The 17,791-nt window shown below is 55.3% G+C and overlaps 1 long non-coding RNA gene across 2 annotated transcripts; it reads right to left on the reverse strand.

Moving 5' to 3' along the window:
- Positions 1-15,641: 15,641 nt before the first annotated feature.
- On the reverse strand, positions 15,642-16,460 carry LOC127041997 (uncharacterized). Of its 2 annotated transcripts, none has more exons than XR_007771808.1 (3): positions 16,401-16,460; positions 16,105-16,191; positions 15,642-15,899 (listed from the first exon to the last, which is right to left on the reverse strand). It is a non-coding gene; the product is annotated as an uncharacterized LOC127041997 (long non-coding RNA). The 2 variants fall into 2 exon arrangements; XR_007771807.1 differs by having other exon boundaries at positions 16,369-16,458.
- Between the last annotated feature and the right edge of the window lie 1,331 nt (positions 16,461-17,791).

Consider the following 17,791-nt stretch of genomic DNA (forward strand, 5'->3'; position numbering starts at 1 on the left):
CAGGGCCCACATGGGTGGGGCCCCTGGAGCTTAAGTCAGGGCCACCACGGGTGGGGCCCCTGGAGCTGGGTTCCGGGCCTGCACGGTGGGCTCCTGGAGCTGGGGTCAGGGCTCTCACGGGTCGGGCTCCTGGAGCTGGGGTCAGGGACCGGACGGTGGGGCCCCTGGAGCTGGGGTCAGGGCCCCCACGGGTGGGGCCCCTGGAGATGGGGTGAGGGCCCCACGGGTTTCGCCCCTGGAGCTGGGGTCCGGGCCCGCACTGGTTGGTCCCCTGGAGCTTGGGTCAGAGACCCCACGGGTTGGGCCTGTGGAGCTGGGGTCAGGGCCCCTACGGGTTGGGCCTCTGGAGCTGGAGTCAGGGGACGCACGTGTTGGGGCCCCTGGACCTGGGGTCAGGGTCCGCACTGGTTGGTCCCCTGGAGCTTGGGTCAGAGACCCCACGGGTTGGGCCTCTGGAGCTGGAGGTCAGGGACGCACGGGTTGGGCCCCTGGACCTGGGGTCAGGGGACGCACGGGTTGGGCCCCTGGAGCTGGGGGTCAGGGCCCCCATGGGTTTGGTCCTTGGAGCTGGGGTCAGGGCCCGCACGGCTTTGGCGCCTGGAGCTGGGATCAGGGTCCCGACGCGTTGGGCCCCTGGAGCTGGGTCCTTGTCCCCATGGGTTGGGCCCTTGTTGCTGGGGTCAGGGCCCGCACGGGCTGGGCCCTTGGAGATGGGGTCAGGGCCCGCTTGGTTGGGCCCCTGGAGCTGGGGTCAGGGGTCCGCACAGGTGGGCTCTTGGAACTGCGGTCCTTACCCCCACGGGCTGAGCCGCTGGAGCTGGGGTCGGGGCCCGCACAGGTGGGGCTCCTGAGCTGGGGTCAGGGCCCCCATGGCTGTGGGCCCCTGGAGCTGGGGTCAGGGCCATAACGGGTTGGGCCCCTGGAGCTGGGATCAGGGCCCCCACGGCTAGGGCCCGTGGAGCTGGGGTCAGGGCCAGCACGAGTGGGGCCCCTGGAGCTTAGGTCAGGGCCACCACGGTTGGGGGCCCCTGGAGCTGGGTTCGGGGACCGCATGTGTGGGGTCACTGGAGCTGGTGTCAGGCCACGTACGGGTTGCACCCCTGGAGCTGGGGTCAGGGCCCCCATGGGGTGGGCCACTTTAGCTGGGGTCAGGGCCCCCACCGGATTGGGCCCCTAGATCTGGGGTCAGGCCGCGCAAGGGTTAGGCCCCTGGCGCTGGGTCAGGGTCCGAACGGGCTGGGCCCCCTGAAGCTTGGGGTCAAGGCCCGCACGGCCTGGGCCTCTGGAACTGGGGTCCTTACCCCCACAGGCTGAGCCACTGGAGCTGGGATCGGGGCCCGCACAGGTGGGGCTCCTGGAGCTGGGGTCAGGGCTCCCACGGGTGGGGCCTCTGGAGCTGGGGTCAGGGCCTGCACGTCTGGGGCCCCTGGAGCTGGGGTCAGGGGACGCACGCGTTGGGACCCTGGAGCTGGGGTCAGGGCCCCAGCGGGTTGGGCCCCCTGGAGCGGGGGTAAGGGCCCGCACGGGGTGTGCTCCTGGAGCTGTGGTCAGGGCCCCCACGGGGTGGGGCCCCTGGAGCTGAGGTCAGGGTGGCACGCGTTGGGCCCCTGGAGCAGGGGTCAGGGCCCACGCGTTGGGCCTCTGGAGCTGGGGTCAGGGCCTGCACGGGTGGGGCTCCTAGAACTGGGGTCGGGGCCCGCACAGGAGGGGCTTCCTGGAGCTCAGGTCAGGGCCGTCACGGGTGGGGCTCCTGTAGCTGGCGTCAGGGCCCGCATGTTTGGGGCCCGTGGAGCTGGAGTCGGATCTGCCACGGGTGGGGCCCCTGGAGATGGGGTGAGGGCCCCCACAGGTTTGGCCCCTGGATCTGGGGTCAGGGTCCCAACGGGTTTGGCCCCTGGACCTCTGGTGAGGTCCCGCACGGGTTGGGCCCCTGGAGCTGTGTTCAGCGCCCCACCGGGTTGGGCCCCTGGAGCTGGGTTCAGGGCCCCCAAGGGGTTGGGCCACTGGAGCTTGGGTCAAGGTCCGCACGGGCTGGGCCTCTGGAGCTGGGGTCCTTGCCCCCACGGGCTGAGCCGCTGGAGCTGGGGTCGGGGCCCGCACAGGTGGGGCTCCTGGACCTGGGGTCAGGGCTCCCACGGTGGGGCTCCTGGTAGCTGGGGTCAGGCCCGCACGTGTGGGGCCCCTGGAGCTCCGGTCAGGGCCCAAACGGGTTGGGCCCCTGGAGCTAGGGTCAGCGCTCCCCACGGGTTGGGTCCCTGGAGCTAGGGTCAGCGCTCCCCACGGGTTGGGTCCCTGGAGCTAGGGTCAGGGCCGTCATGGGTTGGGCCCCTGGAGCTGGGGTCAGGGCCCGCATGGGGTGGGCCCTTGGAGCTGGGGTCAGGGTCGGCACGGGTTGGGCCCCTGGAGCGGGGGTCAGGGCCCCCAGGTGTTAGGCCTCTGGAGCTGGGGTCAGGGCCCCAACGGGTTTGGCCTCTGGACCTGGGGTGAGGGCCCGCACGGGTTGGGCCCCTGGAGGTGGGGTAAGGGCCCCCACGGGTTGGGCCCCTGGAGCTGGGGTCAGGGCCGCACCGGGAGATGGGGCTGTGCCACTGCCACTTGGTGGCGGGGGGGCCCTCCGGCTTTTTTTTTTTTTTTGCTCCACCCTCCACGTCCCAATATTTCATCTTTGACATCTGGTCACCGTAGCCTGATATGAAGGGGGATGTCTGGACCAAGGGGCCAGGGACTGGCCTTTGCTAGAGAAACCACTGTCAAGTTTTAGCTAATTAGGACAAGTCAGCAAGTAAGAACAACTTCAGGTATCAGTAACTGCTACAGGTTGCAAATTCCTACATGCAGCAGTTTCTGGCACTACAACTGCACAGCTCTGCTTCCCGGCTCTTCTCAGGCTCCTGCTCTCTCCTTAGCTCTGCCCCACTCTCGCCCAGGCAGTTCCAGCTCACATGGAGGATGGGACCCCTGGCCTGGTGACTCCCTCATTGCACTGCCTGGCCTGTCAGTGCAGCTAACTTGCATTGTCCCTGGGGACTGTCAGTCTCAGGGTCCTGATTTCCCATTGATCCTTCTCCCTTCTATTGGTGCTGGGAACTAGCCAACCCCCCCCCCACACACACACACACTAAGTTTTAGTAAAGGGCCAAGAGCCCCCTTACACAAGCCAGCCCCATGAGGGTCACCGATGTGCAGAGAAGGCGGCACAAGCTGCTCCCATGGTGTAATGGGCAGCACTCAGGACTCTGAATCCTGTAATCTGAGTTCAGATCTCAGTGGGACCTTGTGTTGGCTTGTGGTCATAGGCGGCAGGTTATATACATTTGTGGTGCTTGGGCTCCAGGAATATTCAGGGCTGGGGGCCCTGCTCCAGTAATATTTGGAGTTGGGTCTCTTCCCCTGGCCCTGTCCCCCCCTGCTGTGCTGCATCCCTGCCTGACAAAAAGCAGCGTGTGCCTGTCCCCTGCCTGCTCCTGTTGCTGGAGTAGAGCGATTCTGGGCAGAACTGCTGTCTGCTACCCCCGGGGTCCTAGTGCCCACCCCCCACTAATGGCAAGGCAGGCTGCCCTGAGCCTCTCCAACGCCGTGAGCCCCAACCCTCATCCCTCTGCACCCTGATCCTCTGCCCCAGTCCTGAGCCCCCCCCACAGCATGAACCCCCCATCTTCAGCCCCACAGCCCTCACACCACACCCCAATCCTCAGCCCCAGCCCTGAGCCCCCTCCTGCATCATGAATCCCTCATCCTCAGCCCCTCAGCCCTGCACTCCCTCCTATCCCCAAACTCCCTCCCAGAGCCTGCACTTCTCACCCCTTCCTACAACCCCACCCCCTGCCCCAGCCTGGAGCCTGCACCCAAACTCCATCCCAAAGCCTGCACCCTGCACACCTCCTGCACTCTAATCCCCAGCCCAGGATCAGCACCCCAGACCTCCCCCCCAAACCCCTTCCCAGAGCCTTAGGCAGGTGGGGGTGGATTTTGGGGGGCAGAGTTGGGGGGCAGGCTCTGGGCACCACCAAAATTTCTACAAACTTGCCACCCATGCTTGTGGTAACGCCCCAGAGCTCAACTCCCCTGTCTCCAGCTGTGTAAGAGTGAATCTTTCCCCTCCTGCTGGGTGACTCACACCTCCTAGAGCAAGGTCTTTGGCTGGGGTGGCCACAATTGGTTAGGGCTCTAGAACTTGCTACCCTGATAGTTGGGATTCTTGCTGCTGCACCTGATGTTCACAGGCTTGGCCCTTGTGCTTCCTACCACACGTTTCCTCTGGCCCACATGGTGCTTGAAGAAAGGAGTGCCAGGGCTGGGATTAATAGTCAGGCCTTGGTAGGAGGGAGGAAGAGTCCCAGGCTGGACCCCACACACCTTCCCTCCTCCGGGCACCTAGAGCAGAGGCAGCCCAGCTCTGTCCGCTGGATACCTCGGCAGAGTAGGTGAGTTCATCTAAATACAGTCTGGTCCCAAAGCTTCCTCCCAACCCTGGTCATCAGTAGCTGTCAGGGGAGAGCTCATTCACACCTCGCTCGTTTAACCCTCTGGCAGCGGCTCCCTCTGGGCTTAACTCCGGCTCCTTCCCCCGTCCCTGACTTTGCGTTCAGTCCCTCTCCTAACTCGCCTCCAGCTGCTTGACCCCCCCGACCAGTCAATTTCCACCCCCTGCTCAGACCCTGGCCACCCACTCCTCTGATTTGCCCTCCTTTGCCCCTTTTTAATCCCTGTAAAAAGTAGGGAGTGCTGGGTCCCATTCTCTGAAGGGAGGGCTGGGCGCTTGGCCCCTGCCTGCCCAGTGCTCAAAGTGCCCCATGATCTTGTGGATGTTTGCTGAGTACTGCAGGGTCACCCGAAGGGGGAGAGAGACGCGGTTAGGAGGTGATGCAGCCAAGGGTGCCTCACCCAACACTGAGATGCAGCCACCTCCGGGGTGAGTTACACAAGTCAGCAACTGAATATGGAACAAGAAACGCACTGGAAGGACTGAGGCAGCTGCAGGAGGTGGAGAAAACCAGAAAAAGCAATATCCCTGGATCCCAACCCTGCCCGTCCCCCACTATACCCCCTAATCTCCACTCCCCTCTCACATATGAGGGGAGAACCCAGGATTCCTGGTCCCCAGCCTTGCCCACCCCCATATTTCGATATGGCTCCATCCAACAGCTGCCCCCACAATTGCAGGGCATTGCCATGGCGCACACCGGGGCCTGCCTGTTTGCACAGGATTGGCAATGCCAGTGCCCCAGGATGGGGAGAGATGATGCTAAGGGAGAAGCAAGCAGCAGACAGCTCCCATGACAGAGAAAGAAATGCTAGGGGGTGCCGTGCTGCAAGGAGTGAAGGAGGTTGGCAGGGAATGGGAAGATCTTCCCTCACAGCAGGTGCGTCTGTCTCCCTCCCAATTCCTCCCCAGCCCTATCCCATCCCAGGCAAATCCCGGCCCAGCTACCAGGGTTAAATTTGGCCTGGATTCCCCAGCTGCTAGGGGTGGGGTATGGGGCTGGGAAACATGAGCCTCTACTCCCCCTTCCCCAGACACAGTTGCATAGGCACAGACCAAAGGAGCCTGCAGCACTGCTGCCTAGAGGAAACTGAGGCACCAGCCAGTGACAGACACATCATGGCTCTCCTCATCCTCATCCTCTTTTCCATATACAACCTGGCCAGGGGAGCAGGGGGTAAACTCAGGGCAGTTGCATAGTTAACCTGTGGAACTCCTTGCAAGAGCATGTTGTGAAGGCCAAGACTATAACAGGGTTCAAAAAAGAACTAGATAAATTTATGGTGGATAGATCCATCAAGGGCTCTTAGACAGGGTGGGCAGGGATGGTGCCTGTAGCCTCTGTTTGCCAGAAGCTGGGAATGGGCAACAGGGGATGGATCACTTGATGATTTCCTGCTCTGTTCATTCCCTCTGGGGCACCTGGCACTGGCCACTGTCAGAAGACAGGAGGATACTGGGCTAGATGGACTTTGCGTCTGAACGGGTCTGGCCATTCTTATGTCTCCCTTAGAACAGCAGTGACATCGAGTGGCCAATCAGGGTAATTAATGCACAGAAGGTGTTTCCCTTGATACAGCAGTGACACCCACTGGTCAGGTGGCGTAATGCACAGCGTGTGTCTGCCCTCTACGAGCAGTGACACCCACGGACCAGTCACGGTAAGGCACAGAGTGTGTTTCCCACCAATCTGGGTAAGGCACAGAGCATGTTTCCCATGGAGCAGCAGTGACACCCAGTGACCAGCAAGGGTGGCATCAGATTCTTCTCCTTTAGTGGGGGACTGAGATGGGCTAGACAAAAAAAAACTGGGGGGCTGTGCCCCCCATCACCTGGTCCCACCCTTCACGGGGGCCATGCCTCTGTTCCTTCTCAGTTAAAGGCCAGGCTCATCTCCTCTCCCCCCGGCTACGGTTTACAGGAATACAAACTTTATTAAAATAAAATAGTAAACAGGGTTTACTTTAAATATTCTAAATCTGTCCAAATTTCAGTACTGAATCCAAAGTTCTCTTAAAGATCCCATCAGTAACCAAAACCTAAATAAAAATTGAAACCAAAAACAAGGCTTAATTTAAAAACCCAAACATTAAGAAAAAGCTTTGTTTGTAAAATAAAAACTAACAAATGCTGTAAATTAATAATTTCAAACATTTTATCAAAAAAGTGTGCTACAGCAGAATGATAAAAATAACATCAAATAAATAAGCACGATGACTAAAACCTCCTATAAAGGAATTGAATCCTTGAATACTGGTCAAACCTGTATAAGATATGCAGAACTATGTCAAAACTGGTGTTGCAGGTCAGCCATTCGAATCCAGCAAATATCAATTAAAAGTTTCCATTCCAACTAAAAAAAACCGAAACAACCCAATAAACCAAAATGGTCACAGCCTGAAACAAACCTACACAGAAGGAAAATTAAACCTGTACCAACACTGGAACAAACTATGTAAATTTCTAATTCTAACTTCTTGTTTCTCCCAGGAGGAAGGTGTTTTGCACCCCAGTAACCAGGCTGTCACCTGCAGCTTTTCCTTTCACTAAATAAGATTTTTTACCAAATATAAATTGCCCTCCAATTTCTCTAAGAGAAATTGAAATTGTATCTTTGCACTAATATCCCAAATGTGCAAGTCCATCCCCACAGAGCAGCCCCACACCCTGAGGCCAGGGGAGAATCCCAACTGGTTGTGCATTTGTAACCCTGGGGCCTGAAGCTGATGAGAGAAAGGGAAATGATCCATCTTGGAGCTTTCCGATATCACCTCCGGGGAGCACAGGGATTTGACTGAGTGACATCCTGGCTAATTTTCACCTTGTTCTGTGCCAGCAGGCTCCGCTGGAGAGCTCCGGAGTGACTTGACCATGGCAGCACCCTATTTACATATTAAAAACTGGCATTTTGGGGCCAATGGGGTGAAATGTGAGTACTTTTGGGGTTGGGACCCACATGAGAAGGGATGTGGACAAATTGGAGAGAGTCCAGCAGAGGGCAATAAAAATGATTAGAGGACTGAGACACATGACTTATGAGAACCTACAGGCCACGGTTAGGATAGAGAATTGGGTTGTGAATGCTCTGGAATGAGGCCAAGAAAAAGAAAACTGAGATGCAAGAGAGAAATCAAGCTAGAGGAAAAACCAGAGAAGAAATGTGCGATTTGAGCAGAGAGAAAAAAAACCCTCTCCCTGTCCCCTCTCACCAAAGCATCTAAGAACCAGATGAGAGACATCTCTCCCCCACTGCAACAACAATTCTAATTGACCTGGACTGAGAAAGGAAATCTTCTCCTTTGCAGCACTAGCAGACCTGAGCTGAATCATGAACACCTCATCCCCTCCCTCCCACCTGCCTCCAATCTGGTGTTCCTGGCGTGGGAAATGGGAGGGGCTCCTCTCTTCTCCATTTGGGACATGGCGGGATGAGAGAAGTGACAGGGCTTTACGGGAAATAATTAGTTGCCTGATTCATCTGCAAGTCCTAGTCCTTGTTAACCCAAACAAATGGTTTATCCTGCATGCTGATGCCAGTTTGGAGGGTCTGGGAGCAGTCCCGTACCAGGAAGTGGAAGGAAATGTAAATCTGTAGGCATTGCCAGCTGAAGACTGTCTGATAGCGAAACTCGCTTTCCCATCCACCAGCTGCAGTTCTTGGGCTTGAAATGGGCCATCACTGAGAAATTTCGAGACTACTTGTGTGGTGCTCAGTTTCAGGTGTGGACAGAGAATAATCCACTGACTTATGCGTTAACAAGGACTAAGCTGGATGCTACAAGGCAGAGATGGGTGGCTACTTTTGCTAGCCATAACTTTGCATTCAATACCAATGAGTTGGTATAATAGGGAATGTGATTTATTAGGACCATCAGTTCTTGGCTAGGGGGAGAATGTCAGCAGGGTAAGAATGAACTCTACCCTGACATCTGTTGGTGATCTATTGTAAAGGCCTTTTGAGGCTGATGTCATTTGCATAGTTCCACCCACCCTGGATTGCATGATGGGAGTGCTTGTCCAAAGGGTCATTTCAGCTGCTGTGGGATCCCCAGTCTCTTTCTTATTAGGACAGGGGTAATAAAGTGCAGTTATTCCAGTGATATGAATCAAAGACAGTAGAACGGAACTTAGTAGTTCATGATTTCGGGACTCACTCGAACCTAAATAAAACTTATTAGGCAAGGCACATGGGTTCCAAAGGATAGTAAAATGAGAGATTGAAAAAGAATATTTGTGTTTAGTACAATAGATTGTTTGTAAAATCTTTAAATGTGCTTTTTGTGTTCTTTGTATCTCTTTAGTTTAAAAAGAAAACTTTTTATAGCTTGAATACATATTAGGTTCTATACCACAGATATAAAATCATTAATAATTAAATGCAATTTTTAGAGAAGCATAAGTTACTGAGTTTTAATCTTATTTCCACACTTAAAGTTGTAAACAACTCCCTAATGGGGGAAAATGTTCCTTACCACTCAAACAGCAAGGAAATTTTGCAGATTGGACTCCAGGAGATCAGCTCTGGGGCACAGCTTTTGTGACACACGAACGATCTCTGAAACCAGATTCTTAGTCACAGGTCAGCAGAGGGGTTTATGCAAATACTGGACTCTGGGACCAGAGCTGGGAGGAGGGTGTCACAATTTTTGTGGCACATGCACCACCTTTGCAACCTCACTCCTTAACACCATACACAGCAGCCTTTTACCTCTCAGAACCAAAACATACCCTGAAAGAGATCAAACAGCATAAGCTTAAAGCAAATAACTGAAGCACTAACAACAACTCAAAGAGATTCAAAAACACCTCTGTCTTTACACACCAGGAATGGTAGGAAGGAAACCAGAAGGCACAAGCACCAGCCAGCAAGAACCAAACAAATATCCATCCATACCACCCACTAGCTTTGGGTCTTTGGAACCCAAACCCCTTAATGGATGAGTACTTTACGGGCAAGGGTGAAGCACTCAGGCCTCAAATGCCAGGTATAATTACTCTCTCCTTGATCCAGAACGAACAGGAAAATACACTGCATTACTCCTGCCCCAATAAAAAAGAGACTGGGGATCCCACAGCAGCTGAAATGACCCTCTGGACAAGCACTCCCATCATGCAATCCGGGGTGGGTGGAACCATGCAAATGACATCAGCCTCAAAAGGCCTTTACAACAGATCACCAACAGATGGCAGGGTAGAGTTCATACCGACCCTGCGTAAACTAGATTGTGGCAAAGATTAAAAAACACTGAATGTTCAAACTCACCAAACGCGGGTCAATCCATCCTCATCTTCGTATCCGCTCGTTATGCTCCACACCTGAACGTAGCCCTCACATGGACAACACACCCTCCCAACTCAGTGTCTGTACGTTAACCTTTTACCCCCAGTTGGGGCTATTGCAGATTAGGTATTCCCTATGCCACCCGATTTTAAACCGAACTTCGCACCCCCTGGGTAATCTGTACATTGTTCCCTGATCACCAGAAACTTCTGCGCCTAAACGCTGTACCGTACACTTCTTTTTTTCTTTCAACGTCATCTTAATAAAATGTTGATATTTGTTTGAGATCCTGGCTCCTGCTCCTTTGCAAGGCATGTGCGTTTGCTCCGGGTTTTAGTCTGCTAAGATAGCGAGGGGGGCCGATTGAGCCAGAGGTGCTTGCCTGCTGCAGACACGGATTCAAGGCTGAACCTCGTCACCCACGAGCTGAAGGCTTAACTGAAAACAGTTTAAGAAGTGCTCCCATCTCCGGCACTCAGCTACCCAGCTCCCAGTGGGGTCCAAACCCCAAATAGATCCCTTTTACCCTGTAGACGCTGTAAAATCCTGTGACCAGGGCAGCTGCCTCGCAGCCTGCGCATCTGCCTGCCAGCGTGCGAGCGCGTAAGGCACTAATCTGGGTAGTGCCGGCTGGGTGGCAAGGGTGTGAAGAGCCAGCAGAGTGGCGCAGCGGAAGTGTGCTGAGCCCATAACCCAGAGGTCAATGGATCGACACCATCCTCTGCTACATGTGTGTTTGTTTGCTTTCCCTCTGGGCCTTCCAGTGAGGTGGTGAGCAGCAAGAGGTGGCTGAGGTGGCGGCCTGCCAGTGAGCTCTCTGGCTGCCTGGGCTGAAGGCAAGAGGGAGGTCGGGGTGTGGCAAGGGCCTCCTGTCCCAGAATGAGGCTGCAGTGCTTCCTGCTCCCCTTTTCCCACCCACGCCGGCGGGTTGTGGGAGAACACTAGGGAGGCTCTCGGGCGCTGGGCAGCGCTGTGTGGCTGTCAGGGGAAAGGGCCGAGGCTACCGACTTGACCTGCCATTGACTCGCGTGGCTCTGCGCGCCGTCAGCCAGGGCGGGCCAGGCTGTGCTCGTGACTCAGGCTTGGGCAGCATGGCTGCTCTTTCCTGACGAGGCATGAGGCAGGCCAAGAGCTGTGCACAGCCTACAGGGAAGTGGGAGGGAGGCGTCTTTCAGCCGGCGTGTCTCGTCCGCTTCTCCCTTGCCACTTGGGCGGAGGCGGGAAGGGAGCAAAATGTTCCCAGCCGAAAGTTTTTGTGCTCGGCCTCAAGGATTAAGCCTGAGCCTCCGACATGGCTGCTGGGAGATGGGTTTCTGAATGGCATCCAGCACGCTCTTTGGGCCACCAGCTGAAAGCACTGAGGCCAAGAGGCAGCAAAATGGGACTTCTGAGGCTCCCTGTAGGCCTCAGGGAAGCAAGGAAGTAGCACGGGCTTATCACCATCCCTGTGGGGGCTCGAACCACCATCCTTTCGGTTAATAGCTGAACACGCTGACCCATTGCGCCACAGATGGGCAAGGCTGTATGGAGCCCACAAGTCGGGAATCAGCTCAGGGTACGCTCTAGCATATGCATGCAGCTCTTAGACAAGCAACAGCAAGGAACTGGACTGGTATGCAGTGAAAGTTCTGTGGGAAGGAACCGAAAAGAGCACTGGGGCTGCGGTACAGCGCTTGCACATACTTTCTTTGGCCTGTTTTGCTGGAAGAGTTAGTAGGGCGAAATTTTTAGTCATAGGTCAGAAGGTGGGTTTATGCAAATACTGGACTCTGGGACCAGAGCTGGGAGGGGGGTGTCACAATTTTTGTGGCACATGCACCACCTCTGCAACCAACCTTTGCTACCTCACTCCATAACACCACACACACACACACACAGCAGCCTTTTACCTCTCAGAACCAAAACATACCCTGAAAGAGATCGAATGGCATAACCCTAACCCTAAGGCAGTGGGGCTCCTCATGTTTGTGTGTTCCACACTTTGATTTCACCCACCACGTATCAAGTGTGAACTTCTCAGGCACTAGAATAGCGTTAACATGGAGTCACAGACATTCTTCTTGGGCATTCTGACTCTATCTTGGCACCCAGGTGTTGAAGCAGCCGCAATTCTTTTCGTACGCTTAGAAGGCATGCTGTTTCCATGAAGTCCAAGCAGCATCAGGGGTGGGGACAACAGTTTCTTCCTGACAGAGATTTTTATTCCTTTCCCCCAGAGCTCAAGCTGATGGGGGCAAGAGTTTGTGCATGTCTCTGCCTCCTCATGGGTGTGTGAAGGGGAGCAATCAACCAGGTCTTTTGTCCACGGATGATCCACAGTGGCTTGTCTGATGTCTCAGTCAGGGCCTTCTCTTGTTGGAAAGGAGATGATGCCTCTTATGGTAAACTAGCATTTCACACTTGGTAATGCTTCTCTCTTGACTGGTGGCAGGGTGGCGGCAAGGGGGTTTACAGCTGTAGTACAACGCTTATGGATCACCTTACAACATGGGCTACGGCTATTATAGGTGAAAATAATGCATGCAGCAACTCACGAGCTTGTCATAAAATCTAAACAGTAAACACATTTTTATGAATCTAATGCCTGTTTTAACAACACTAACAAACAGGTGAGCAAGACTAGTTTCCAGCCATGCATTTGTCACTTTTCAGTAAGGCCTAGGGGCCTTGGCATGAGCTGGCACCTGGTCTGCCAGTGTCAGAAGAGGATCTTCCCGCTCTTATCCCCAGGCGTCTGTACTGGTAGCAGTACTGTTCAACTTATTCATAAATGATCTGGGGAAAGGGTAAACAGTGAGATGGCAAAATTTGCAGATGATACAAAATTGCTCAGGATAGTTAAGTCCCAGGCAGCCTGCGAAGAGCCACAAAGAGATCTCACAAAACTGGGTGACGGGATAACCAAATGGCAGATGAACGTCAGTGCTGTTAAGTGCAAAGTAATGCACATTGGAAAACATAATTCCAACTATCCCTATAAAATGATGGGGTCTAAATTAGCTGTTACCACTCGAAAAAGAGATCTGGGAGTCATTGTGGATACCTCTCTGAAAACATCCACTCAATGTGCAGCGGAGTGTTGGGAATCATTAAGAAAGGGATAGGTAAGACGACAGAAACTATCATATCGCCTCAATATCAATCCATGGTATGCCCACATCTTGAATACTGCGTGCTGATGCCGTCGCCCCAATCTCAAAAAAGTTCTATTGGAATGGGAAAGATTCAGAAAAGGACAACAAAGATGATGAGGGGATATGGACCAGCTTCCGTCTAAGAAGAGATTCATAAGATTGGGACTTTTCATCTCGGAAAAGCGACGACTAAAGAGGGATATGACGGAGGTCTATAAAACCATGAACGGTGTGGAGAAAGTAAATAAGGAAGAGTTATTTATTCCTTCTCATAACACATGAACTAGGGGGTCACCAAATGAAATTAATAGGTAGCAGCTTTAAAACAAACAAAAGGAAGTATTTCTTCACGCACCACACAGTCAACCTGTGGAACTCTTTCCCAGAGGATGTTGTGAAGGCCAAGACTATAACAGGCTTAAAAAAAGCACTAGATAAATTCATGGAGGATAGGTCCATCTGTGGCGCTTCGCCAGCGGTATCACTAGCTAACCCCAGTTTGCCAGAAGCTGGGCATGGGCGACAGGGGATGGAGCACTTGATGATTCCCTGTTCTGGTCATTCCCTCTGGGGCACCTGGCATTGGCTGCTGTCAGAAGACAGGATACTGGGCTAGGTCTTTAACTTTGATGGCTAGCTGGGAAGATGGTAAATCAGACAGAACCCCTTCAACAAACCTCTTCATTTCCTTGTTATTGCCTGACACACACACACAGGGCACTGCCCCACCTGACCAGCAGGGGTCACTGCCCCAATTGGGGGATATACAGAGGGTATTACCCCACAGGGATGCCAGGGATCAGTGCCTGCCATACCTGGCACAGGGGTAGAGGGGATAGGGTGACCAGATGTCCCGATTTTATAGCGACAGTCCCGATATTCGGGGCCTTTTTCTTATATTGGTGCCTATTATCCTCCACCCCGTCCCAATTCTTCACACTTTCTATCTGGTCACCCTGGGGGGGGGAAGGGGGCTGTACAAAGGGCACTGCCATACTTGGCCATCAGTGCACATCCCTAGTGGGGGAGTGATACACACCAGAAGCAGGGCTCATTGCCACAAAGGGCTTGGAAGATACCCTGGGCACTGCTTGACACAGCCACCCAGGCACCCTGCCACCTTGGGGGAGGTGAAGAATACACCTTGGGCACTGACTCCTCTGGCTACCAGTGGTCACAGGCCCAATGCAGGGGTTGGGGGAAGTAAATACACACAGGGAACTGCCCCACCTGGGCAACACGAGTCACCGAGATGAGAGTGGGATACCCAGAGGGCCCTGCCCCAATGGCTGATATACATACAGGGCCCTGCCTCACCTACCCACCAGCACTCACAGGCACAATGGCAGTAGTGGGGTCACATAGACAACTGACCTCAGTTGCCACCAGGGGTCTCTGCAGCAATGCCAGGGGGGATACATGCCAGGCATTGCTGCCCCTCGCCACCAGGAGTCACTGCTCCTACAAGAAGGCACCTACAGGACACTCCCATGCCTGGCCAGCAGGGGTCACTATCGCTGGGGAGGGGCTATGGAGAAGCGGAGAAAGAGCAACTAACTGCAGTGGGGAAAATCATAATCTCCCGGGGAGAAAGAACGGACTCCACTAGGACATCGCACCAACTCCAGCCAGGCTGGATACCAGCAATTCGGGGCTGGAGCAGCTCCAGCTAGAGGCTGGGCGGAGGCAGGTGACCTCGGTTTCTGCGCTGAGCAGGCTGCTTTGGCAGTGAGGAGGGACAGGGAACCCCCCGGCCAGGGTGTTGCTGCCCAAGGAGGGGGAGATCTGCGGCACTCCTTGGAGTAGCTGGTTAAGCAGCCGCGAGCCACATGCTTCTCCCTGCCTGAGCTCTCCAGCAGCACATTACACACAGGTGTGCGCTGGATGTAGGCACCAGTGTAACAACAGGGCCAGACTCTGCTGAGTGCTGCCTGTGAGAGACAGGGGCAGAGTCAGACGGGCAGATGGGGGCAGGAGATGACAGAGCCAGCGGCCATGAGCTGAACCCATCACAAGTCCAGCCTGTGACATCACCATCCGTCCCTACAGCTCTCCATCTGTCCTGCTGTCCATCCAACCCTCAACCCCCCATCCATCCCCAATGTATGTCACACACACTCCTTCATCCATCTGCCTCACACACTCATCTATTTCCTCATGCATCCTGCTGTCCCTCTGATTGTCCCTGCAGTGCCCAGCACATGGAAGCATAATGGACCCTGAGCGAGGCTTTTGGGTGATGCAGTAATGGAGCTAGCGGGTGAAAGGGGCATCTCTAATCCCAGCCCCACTTCTCCTCTGCCCAAAGCCATGACTGCGAGCCCACCCCTCTCAGTCTCAGACCTCACAGCCCCAAAGACATTACTGGCCACTCACGCTGTGACCCAGTTACAGCAATGAGGTCTTCCCAAAGATAGGGGGTGGGAGGAGCAACCCCCTTATCCTGGCAGGCAGGACACATCCTTCCCAGTATGGCAGAGACCCTGCCCGTGGGCAGATAGACCCAGCTGAGCCCATAGGAGACTGGGGGAGGGGGAGCAGAGGAAGAGAATGCAGGCAACTGAACACGACAGGTGTCCATGAAAGGAGAGAGAGAAAGTTTGAGTGTAAGTTGGCCAACACAGAGAAGGAAACCTAGGAGGAAGAAAGAAACTCAGAACAGGGAGTCACTCTCATGGATCCAACTTTCTGCTAGGGAGCACACACCACTCCTCGCAAGAGAGATGATCAGCCTTCACAAATGGCAACATCATCTCCCTTGAAGCCACAGCTAGTCCGGAAACCCACACCCAGGTAACGGGAAGTCCCTGCCTGGAGCCAGGAGGGCTGTGACCAGAGCCCTTCCCAAACCAGATACACATCTCACCGACAGAGACGGTTACTCTTGTCCCAGTTGGGCAGCTCTTGCCTGGCATCAACAGGATTCACGCTGTCACTGCTCTTGATCACTTTCCATCTCATCTCAGGGCTGGACTCCATCCCCGCGACTTCTTTTCCCTTGCTATGAAACACAACACAAGAGGAAAAGAAAAAGCAATGGTGGTGAGGCTCCTCTTCTCGCTACTCCCCCACCCCAGGGTTTTGGCTTCAACCCTCCTCCCATTCTGCCATCACAGCTACAATTAGAAATCTGAGCCCGGGGCTCACACCTGCTTGTCTCCCCAATCCTAGGCCCTGTCCAGCATGTCTCCCTCCACAGAACTTACCTGGCCTCATCTTACACTCCATCTTCATATTGCTCTTCTCCTTCCCAGAGCTCCTGCTCTGCTCCTCAGACCTGTCTGTCCTCAGCTCTGCAGGCAGAGGAGAAGGGGCATGATGGGAACACACACGCCCCATTCCAGACACGACACAGCATCCACAGGGCTACCAAAACACCTCATCTTCGGCCAAAACCACACCCCACTCCAAGGGAGCAAAAAGCCTTTGTGAGCACAGCACACACAAGACGGGAAAAGATTAACACCCACACCCAGCTCAGCCAAAGTGGGAGCTTCCTCACCTTCCCGGCCACAGGTCCATGGGGCTCATGGATGGAGAAGTTTGCTGGGCTGTGGGGGTCTCTGAAGAACTAGCACAGCATGTGAATGAGAGACTGGGATGTATGTGGGGGCCTGACTGTGGGTTGGGGTGTCCAGGAGGACCTAAGGGAAGGGAATAGGAGGATTAGGGATAGAGGAGAATGGAGTTACCAAGGTGCATTGTGGGAATGTGGGATTTAGAGAGCCCAGAGTGGATGGGTGTCAGCGGGTTGGACAACCCCACAGTGGTTGAAAAGGGGAACCTGGCAGGTTTGGGTGTAGCAGAGTCCTGGGAATGGACTGGGGGAGTGGGGGGATGGGAAAGTGGGGCCCAGCAATGAGAAATGGGTTGGAGGCAATTAGGGATGGGGCGCTGAGGACAATGATGGGTGGGGGAGGAGGAAGGTGGTGGGGCGCTGAGGATGGGAAGGAGGACATTGGGGATGGGGCAAGAGGAGGAGGTCGGTGTCAGGGTGCTGAGGATGGTGGGGGAGGAGGAGGTCGGGGGCGAAAGGAAAGGCCAGGTAGAGTGTACACGATGGCGGAGGGGATGCTGGGGGCTGAGGGATCACCACAGATGGGAGTGGGGCTGGCGAGAGGGTCACAACAGATGGGGGGACACTGGGGAGCAGGTGGGGGGGCTTGAAGGAGCTGCTGGATCCCTACAGAGGGAGAGGAGGTGGCGGTGGTGGCAGAAGAGTCACAGTGGATGGGGGGGACACTGGGGGGCAGGTTGGGGGAGGTTGAAGGCCCCCAGAGAGCTCCGGCAGTGTATGAAACGGCTCCGTGTAGGAACGTGGTGCGCCGCTTTGCCCATTTCACCCCCGCACAAAGCAGCTGATCGGCAAAGGTCAAGGACTGGGGTGGGGGGCGAAGCTCCCACTGCCAAAAGGCCGCCCGCCAACCCTGGCGCCGGGCAGGTCTGTGCGGGGCAGGTCAGTGCCGGGTCTGTCTCTGTCCGGTGACTTGATACATTTGTCTGCACCGCGGGGATGTTCCCAGCGCCCCTTGTTCGCTGGGGCTTTAACCCCCCGTCTGGGTGTGAGCTGGTTGCTGGGTGTGTCCGATGAGCCTTGTAACCGGCTCCTTGTCACTCCCCGAACTCCCGCTGTGCCCGGCCACCCAGCCCCGTCCTCCTCCCTCGGGTGAGCCCGGCTTTAAACCCCCCCCTGCAGTGCCAGTGTCACCCGCAGACAAACCTGCCACTGAACTGAATTAATCCTCCTCATTCCCCGAGCTCCCCCCTCCCCCCAAAGCCCTGCCCCTGCCCCCTCCTCCTGGGGTCCTGCCCCCACACTGCCCCTACCCCCGACGTCTGGGCCTCACATCACCTGTTCCCCCTAATCCCTGCCCCATTCCCCAAAGCCCTGCC

Source organism: Gopherus flavomarginatus, unplaced genomic scaffold, assembly GCF_025201925.1.
Source record: "Gopherus flavomarginatus isolate rGopFla2 unplaced genomic scaffold, rGopFla2.mat.asm mat_scaffold_144_arrow_ctg1, whole genome shotgun sequence".
Lineage (NCBI taxonomy): Eukaryota > Metazoa > Chordata > Testudines > Testudinidae > Gopherus > Gopherus flavomarginatus.